The sequence below is a fragment of the Coregonus clupeaformis genome, unplaced genomic scaffold (assembly GCF_020615455.1).
Source record: "Coregonus clupeaformis isolate EN_2021a unplaced genomic scaffold, ASM2061545v1 scaf0478, whole genome shotgun sequence".
Taxonomy (NCBI): domain Eukaryota; kingdom Metazoa; phylum Chordata; class Actinopteri; order Salmoniformes; family Salmonidae; genus Coregonus; species Coregonus clupeaformis.
Genome location: NW_025533933.1, coordinates 183,166 through 192,364, shown reverse-complemented (window position 1 = coordinate 192,364; position 9,199 = coordinate 183,166). Strand labels below are relative to the sequence as shown.

The 9,199-nt window shown below is 45.7% G+C and overlaps 1 pseudogene; it reads right to left on the bottom strand.

The window, feature by feature from the left end:
• Positions 1-4,072: 4,072 nt before the first annotated feature.
• On the bottom strand, positions 4,073-6,605 carry LOC121570123 (annotated as a pseudogene).
• Positions 6,606-9,199: the final 2,594 nt, after the last annotated feature.

Genomic DNA, 9,199 nt, shown 5'->3' with positions numbered 1-9,199 from the left:
TTACATTTTAGTCTTTAGCAGACGCTCTTATCCAGAGCGACTTACAGGAGCAATTAGGTTTAAGTGCCTTGCTTAAGGGCAAATCAACAGATTTTTTCACCTAGTCGGCTCGGGGATTAGAACCAGCGACCTTCCGGTTACTGGCACAACGCTCTTACCCACTAAGCTACCTGCCGCCCCAGGTAGACACTTCTACTTATAAATGCCTACAGACAGCTGTCAGCGGGGCTTTCCATGGTGCTGTTACGCCCTCGCTCTAGTCTTCTGTAAGACTATGGGTACCTTTTAATGTGTTACTCGCTTTAAATGCTATTGTTTTTTAAAAGTTTTTTAAAAATCCTTTTTATACATTCATTTAAATTGACTTACTGAAATCAGTTGCCGTCCCTCAATTGTTCACGGATGATGTGTCTCCTCCTGGGCAGCTCACAGTAAGGGTCTGGTCTGGGCGGGTCTCGTCGTCTTTTGGTCAGACGGGAATTTCCCCTCAAGCTTCATAAAATGCGCCACCGGTTTTCCTCGTAGACCCCAACTGGAAATCTCCGTAGGCAGAATCAATCTTTTTTTTAGTTCATGACGCCAAATTGTCATGGAATTTCTTACACAGGGGGGGGACAGGGACTCGAAGCCAATCTTAAATGAATCATTAGTTTATTATCCCCGTACTGGACAGGTTCCAACCAGAACCAAGTACACATGTCGATCAGGAGCACCAACGGGGCAGTCCCGTTAGTTCCCTTATATACTGGTTACAGACACGTTACATAGGCATAGTTCATAGGGTTGGTTCCGGCACGTGTCTGGCATCGTCTGCTATCTTAACTTAAAGAAACCGATTCTGGGGCGTTCTGCCAGATGGTCTTAAGGAGGAGATCATGACGCCCCACCCCTCATTTCTTTACCAGGCAGGAACCAAGGATTGTTTATGACACCAAAGATAAGATGAACATTTTCAAGACTGTTTCCTTCACCTGATTACAATGATTAGAGCAAGATGTGCCGCTATGTTCTGGTCTAAGATAAGATCAAACTAGAGCCTGCAGGACTTGCTTTTGTGGAGCGTGGTGTCAAAAAAAGCAGAGCATCTCTTTATCACGGACAGACCTCTCCCCCATCTTCACAACCATTGAATCAATGTTTTTTTTTTTACCATGATACAATCCAAGATAACACAAAGTAATTTAGTCTCCTCAACTTTCTCAATAGCCACATTATTATATTCAGCTGAGGTCTAGAACTTAGGGAATGATTTGAACCAAAAACAATGCTCTTCGTTTTAGAGATGTTCCGGACTAGTTTATTACTGGCCAGCCATTCTAAAATGGACTGCAACTCTCTGTTAAGCATACATAGACACATGCTTTGTTTAATGCCAGTGGCAGGTCATTAGTAAAGATAGAAAAGAGTAGAGGGCCAAGAGAGCTGCCCTGCGGTACACCACACTGTACATGTTTAACATTAGAGAAGCTTCCATTAAAGAAAACCCTCTGTGTTCTATTAGATAGATGGCTCTGAATCCACAATATGGCCGAGGTTGAAAAGCCATAACAAACACATTTTTTTCAACAACAGGTTATGGTCAATCATATCAAAGGCTGAACTGAAATCTAACAGTACAGCTCCCACAATCTTCTTATTATCAATTTCTTTCAACCAATCCTCAGTCATTTGTGTCAGTGCCGTAAATGTTGAGTGCCCTTCTCTATAAGCATGTTGAAAGTCTGTTGTTAATTTGTTTACAGAGAAATAGCATTGTGCTCCAATGAAGAGACTCCAGGGACTGTGATGAAGGCTGTAGGAATGGCCGTGAAGACCAGACAGCGGTGCTGGTCCTGCGGTCATGTGGAGGGAGTGGTCGAGCCAGCCAATAATTGGGAGGAAGCATTCGAGGAACAGGCTCCTTTCTACTGCCAATCTGGTGTCTGGCACATGCCAACAAAGACTATACCAGGGGCGGCAGGTAGCTTAGTGGTTAAGAGCGTTGTGCCAGTAACCGAAAGGTCGCTGGTTCTAATCCCTGAGCCGACTAGGTGAAAAATCTGTCGATGTGCCCTTGAGCAAGGCACTTAACCCTAATTGCTCCTGTAAGTCGCTCTGGATAAGAGCGTCTGCTAAATGACTTAAATGTAAAATGTCTACAATCTGCTTCACACAATGGGAGTGTGTCTGGGTAGGGAGCAGTGACGCTGCACTTTCATCATCACCCAACCTGGTCTCAGAGCCGTTCGTATTATTCTGTACGTTAATCCGAGACGCTCCGTTTAGTATGATATGTTACGTTTCGTATGGTATGTTTTAATTTGTGGGTATCTATCACCCATTCTTCGTGAGTATCGGACTCTACCAAACTTAGTTTTTGATAGATTAATTATTAATGACTAATTATTACACCCTGAAAACTGTGTATAATGTGTTAGAAATGTGTGAGTGTAGGACCAGTAAAGACTATGGCATTGAGCCACTATTTAGCAATGTGAGTAAGAGTTAGGCCAGACAACAAAGGACAAGGAGAACTGCCTACAGGCAACTGATAACTGAGGAATTTAGGGAGTAGAGAAACTGTTAGGCTTTTTAAATGAGTATGAAAACATGGTGCAGAATATTGTGAGAACGGCAATAACTGAGGAATGCAGGGAGTAGGCTATGATAAGAAAGTGTGTATGTATGAGTGAGTGTATGCATGTGTGTGTGTGTGTGGATGTATGTGTGCGTGTGTGTATGTATGTGTGTATGCATGTGTGTCTATGTGTGTGTGAGTGAACGGATGGAGAGCAGTTTTAGAGTGGAAAACTACAGCCCGCCTACAGAGGGGAGGGATTTATTTTTGTATGACGTATGAGTATAAAAGATGGACTCTGAAATTGTGATGGCAGAATTCTCAATGAATAAATCTCTTGACTATGCAGACCGGGGACTCTGTCCGTTACTTAAATCCCAAAAGACTTACAACCTTTTTCGGGAGACGCACAGAGACACTGATAATAGTTTGTTAAATAATTCACATAACAGCTTTGAAGTGGGTTTTTTTAGGACGTTTAGGCTTGCAATATGGCTTTGCTAACATCGTTTTCGGACCAAGGTAAAATTAGTTTTATATTGGATATTCGGTTCTCTCTTATCAATCCAAACATGCTATGACGATGAAGAGCGTCTGCTAAATTACTAATAATAAAGATGGTATATTCTGAATCAGGGTTGGATGGAGAAAAATTCCCCACATATTTTTATTTTTTATAATAACATTTCAGATTTCAATCTTCAATAGCTCTTAAACAATGCGTGCCATGACTATGAAAATGATACATTCTGAATCGGGGAGGATGGGGAAAAAAAATCCACCGCTTGTATTTTTTTTTAGAAATGTCGTTTATTTATGTTTTGCTTTCAATCTTAAATAGCTCTTACACAAAGCTTGCCATACATAGAAATCCATGTTCATTACAAGTGATGTGATACATGATTTTATACAGTACAATATATGAGAAGTACATTACTGTATAAAATGTAACAACAGTATATACATTTACATTTACGTCATTTAGCAGACGCTCTTATCCAGAGCGACTTACAAATTGGTGCATTCACCTGATAGCCAGTGGGATAACCACTTTACAATTTTTTTCTTTTTCTTTTGGGGGGGGTGGGGTAAGGGGGGTTGGAAGGATTACTTTATCCTATCCCAGGTGTTCCTTAAAGAGGTGGGGTTTCAAATGTCTCCGGAAGGTGGTGAGTGACTCCGCTGTCCTGGCGTCGTGAGGGAGCTTGTTCCACCATTGGGGTGCCAGAGCAGCGAACAGTTTTGACTGGGCTGAGCGGGAACTGTGCTTCCGCAGAGTTAGGGGGGCCAGCAGGCCAGAGGTGGATGAACGCAATGCCCTCGTTTGGGTGTAGGGACTGATCAGAGCCTGAAGGTACGGAGGTGCCGTTCCCCTCACAGCTCCGTAGGCAAGCACCATGGTCTTGTAGCAGACGCGAGCTTCAACTGGAAGCCAGTGGAGTGTGCGGAGGAGCGGGGTGACGTGAGAGAACTTGGGAAGGTTGAACACCAGACGGGCTGCGGCATTCTGGATGAGTTGTAGGGGTTTAATGGCACAGGCAGGGAGCCCAGCCAACAGCGAGTTGCAGTAATCCAGACGGGAGAAGTACATTACGGTATAACATTTCTACTTATATGTCTGTTTAAAACAGTTTTTCTGCAGCGACCCTTTGGCCTGAGGATAATGAGGGCAGATGGTTGTTGACCTGAGGTGGACCTCTCAGTGACTCCCCAGTAGGGAGTGTTGACCTGAGGTGGACCTCTCAGTGACTCCACAGTAGGGAGTGTGGACCTGAGGTGGACCTCTCAGTGACTCCTCAGTAGGGAGTGTTGACCTGAGGTGGACCTCTCAGTGACTCCACAGTAGGGAGTGTTGACCTGAGGTGGACCTCTCAGTGACTCCCCAGTAGGGAGTGTTGACCTGAGGTGGACCTCTCAGTGACTCCCCAGTAGGGAGTGTTGACCTGAGGTGGACCTCTCAGTGACTCCCCAGTAGGGAGTGTGGACCTGAGGTGGACCTCTCAGTGACTCCACAGTAGGGAGTGTTGACCTGAGGTGGACCTCTCAGTGACTCCACAGTAGGGAGTGAGGCCACTCTTATTAGATTCTCTGTGCATAGAAAACACTAAGAAGCAGGCTTTGCAATTTGTGTGTGAACTGCACCCAGATATATCACAAATAATACTATGCTTAGTACTGTCAATCCGCAACACCCTGCCAAAGGCCTTGGGGCACCAAACTTCTAAGGTGCCCTTTGACCTCTCAAACCCCATTAGTGTGTTCTCTGATGTGAAGTCAGGGCTCCAATTTGAGAGAATCTCTTTCCACACTGATCACAGCTATAAGGTTTCTCTCCTGTGTGCATTCTCTGGTGCACTTTCAATGTTCCTGATTGAGCAAAACTCTTCCCACAGTCAGAGCAGTGGTAAGGCCTCTCTCCTGTGTGCGTTCTCTGGTGTGATATCAGTTCACTTGAGGTGGCACAGCTTTTCCCACAGTCAGAGCAGTGGTAAGGTTTCTCTCCAGTGTGGGTTCGCTGGTGTATAGTCAGAGATGGTGATGTAACAAAACTATTCCCACATACATCACAGTTATAAGGTTTCTCTCCAGTGTGTGTTCTTTTGTGTATAGTCAGGCTTGATGACTGAGTGAATCTCTTCCCACATTGATCACAGCCATAAGGCCTCTCTCCTGTGTGTGTTCTCTGGTGTAATATCAGTTCACTTGAGGTGGTAAAGCTTTTCCCACACTGGTCACAGCCATAAGGTCTCTCTCCTGTGTGTGTTCTCTGGTGTGATATCTGTTCACTTGAGGTGGTAAAGCTTTTCCCACAGTCAGAGCAGTGATAAGGTTTCTCTCCAGTGTGTATTCTCTTGTGTATAGTCAGGTGTGATGACTGAGTGAATCTCTTCCCACACTGATCACAGCCATAAGGCTTCTCTCCTGTGTGTTCTCTGGTGTTTTATCAGTTCACTTGAGGTGGTAAAGCTTTTCCCACACCGGTCACAGCCATAAGGCCTCTCTCCTGTGTGTGTTCTCTGGTGTATTATCAGTTCAGGTGAGGTCTTAAAGCTTTTCCCACAGTCGGTGCAGGGGTATGGTTTCTCTCCAGTGTGTATTCTCTTGTGTACAGTCAGGGAGTCTGATCGAGTAAATCTCTTCCCACATTGATCGCAGCTATAATATTTATCTCCTGTATGGATTCTCTGGTGTCTTCTAAGGTCTGATGAAGAGGTGAATCTCTTTCCACAGCCAGAGCAATGGTAAGGTTTCTCTATGGTGTGGGTTTGCTGATGTTCAGCCAGGGAGTCTGATCGAGTAAATCTCTTCCCACATTGATCACAGCTATTATATTTATCTCCTGTGTGTACTCGCTGGTGTGATATCAGTTTGTTTGAATAAATAAAGCTCATTCCACAATCAGAGCAGTGGTAAGTTTTCTTCCCTGTAAGTCTCCACTGGTGTGATCTGGAGAGACTCTTCTCTGCCTTGTCAGCATCCTGATGTTGGTTAGCCTCCCCAGATAATAAGCCCCTTCTACTGAGAGAGTGACAGTTAGGACTGTCCCCTGTGAAACAAAGACAGACAGTTATGGTTCCTTCTTCATATCGAATCTAACCTTAGCTTTTCACACTCTTGTGATTGGATTTAAGCATTTTGGATGGGTTAAAATATTCAATGGAAAATAGTATTACATCTTCAGATTGTCAATGTATCCAAGGAATGCTTGTAACGATTCTAAATCTTTAAACGTATTGTATTTAGTGGTAATTAATGACATCCGGGGAGTGTCCCAAAATAAATGTATATGTTTCAGCATAAACCCACCTAGTTCCGATGTTTTCCTGCAGTCCACGAGCCGAATAGACACCCTCTTCAGATCCCAGAGTCTTTTACTTTGGTCAGTCAAATCTCCCTCTCCCTCCTCGTCTCCTCCTCTCGCAGTTCCACTCAGCCCTGGTGTTTTCCTCCAGTCAACCAGCCTCACAGACAACCTCTTCAGACCCAGCAGTAAGGGGCTACTGGGAGAGGCACGACCGGGGGCCTCGGGGAGAGGGAGGGGGGAGGAGGCTGGTAGGAGGATGGGACAGGTTTCTCCTGTAAACCCAAAAAGAGGGTAGAGGTGTTTTCATATTTGTACACTGTCTGGAATGAGCCTAGTCAATGTGACCTGATGACTCCAGAGACAGGACTCTGGTAACAAGAAAGATCAAGAACAAGAGAAAGAAGAAGAAGAACAGGAAGAGGCCTGGTGGAGTTGATCATCTGTCAAATGGGTCATTTATTTAGCTGTTGATCATCTGTCAAATGGGTCATCATTTAGCTGTTGATCATCTGTCAAATGGGTCATTTATTTAGCTGTTGATCATCTGTCAAATGGGCCATTTATTTAGCTGTTAATCATCTGTCAAATGGGTCATCATTTAGCTGTTGATCATCTGTCAAATGGGTCATTTATTTAGCTGTTGATCAACTGTCAAATGGGTCATCATTTAGCTGTTGATCATCTGTCAAATGGGTCATCATTTAGCTGTTGATCATCTGTCAAATGGATCATTTATTTAGCTGTTAATCATCTGTCAAATGATATCAAGAAAGATCAAGAACAAGAGAAACGTCTCTACCTCCCTGTCTGTCAGACATCTCTACCTCCCTGTCTGTCAGACATCTCTACCTCCCCGTCAGTCAGACGTCTTCTACCTCCCCGTCTGTCAGTCAGACGTCTTCTACCTCCCCATCTGTCAGACGTCTCTACCTCCCCGTCTGTCAGTCAGACGTCTCTACCTCCCCGTCAGTCAGACGTCTCTACCTCCCCGTCTGTCAGTCAGACGTCTCTACCTACCTCCCCGTCTGTCAGACGTCTCTACCTCCCCGTCTGTCAGTCAGACGTCTTCTACCTCCCCATCTGTCAGACGTCTCTACCTCCCCGTCTGTCAGTCAGACGTCTCTACCTCCCCGTCTGTCAGACGTCTCTACCTCCCCGTCTGTCAGACGTCTCTACCTCCCCGTCTGTCAGACGTCTCTACCTCCCCGTCTGTCAGACGTCTCTACCTCCCCGTCTGTCAGTCAGACGTCTCTACCTCCCCGTCTGTCAGTCAGACGTCTCTACCTACCTCCCCGTCTGTCAGTCAGACGTCTCTACCCTACCTCCCCGTCTGTCAGACGTCTCTACCTCCCCGTCTGTCAGTCAGACGTCTCTACCTACCTCCCCGTCTGTCAGACGTCTCTACCTCCCCGTCTGTCAGTCAGACGTCTCTACCTACCTCCCCGTCTGTCAGACGTCTCTACCTCCCCGTCTGTCAGTCAGACGTCTCTACCTACCTCCCCGTCTGTCAGTCAGACGTCTTCTACCTCCCCGTCTGTCAGACGTCTCTACCTCCCTGTCTGTCAGATGTCTCTACCTCCCTGTCTGTCAGACATCTCTACCTCCTTGTCTGTACGTCAGACATCTCTACCTCCCCGTCTGTCAGTCAGACGTCTCTACCTCCCCGTCTGTCTGTCAGACGTCTCTACCTACCTCCCCGTCTGTCTGTCAGACGTCTTCTACCTCCCCGTCTGTCAGAAGTCTCTACCTCCCTGTCTGTCAGATGTCTCTACCTCCCTGTCTGCCTGTCAGATGTCTCTACCTCCCTCCCTGCCTGTCAGATGTCTCTACCTCCCTCCCTGCCTGTCAGATGTCTCTACCTCCCTCCCTGCCTGTCAGATGTCTCTACCTCCCTCCCTGTCAGATATCTCTACCTTCCTGTCTGGCAGGCAGCATTCCAGGTGACTACCTCATGAAGCTGGTTGAGAGAATGCCAAGAGTGTGCAAAGCCGTCATCAAGGCAAAGGGTGGCTATTGAGTAGGTTTATAGACGTCGGGTGAGGTTATGTCTCTCTCTGGCGGGAGGTAAGCTTGGCTTATATGGCCTATATAAGCTTATATGGTGTCGAGTAAAGCTTAAACGATGTATTTAGATTGTAGTTAGGTATTGTAGGTAGTCATCGTAGGTTATTGTATGTAAGTATTGTAAGTATTGTATTCGGCTGAGCCCGGTGAAGCATGAGGATAGCTAACCCACTACTAGACTAGCTAGCGGGTAGCTACTGGTAACTATTAGCAACTGTGGATAGTTGTTTCACGCTTAAGAGTACCTGTAATTACGCCAGCTGGCTGCCTACAATAATTACATACAATAATGCCTACCATTCAGCTGTTATTCTAACCTCATTGTCTGAGCGTTAACGTTAGGTAGTAAGTAGCTACTGTGCTCGAAATGTAGCTAGCTTGTTGCTACCTGGATAGCTACTAAACAATAGCTGGAACTACCTACCGAACAGAGTCGATTCAGTGGCTAGCTTTGCACTTGGCTAGCTAACAGTAGCTGCTAGGGCTAAGTTATAACCTACATTTGTGTTTTGTTTTTTACATACTGGTAGCCAGAGTCGTTCAAGGGAATTCGGGACATGGGTGACTAGTTAACGTTAGCTTGGCTCTCTCTGTGTGTTCGTGCCGTGGGAAGAGGTTTTTTTTCGTTGGCAGAAAGCAATGGCTAGCTAGTATGCTAACTATTCTAGCTAACTAACTGGCTGAATAAGTTGATGACGGACTCGCTCAAGCTGTCGGGACTAACCCACAATGTTAGACACGGACACAAATGATCTGCTTGGCGTGTTGACACA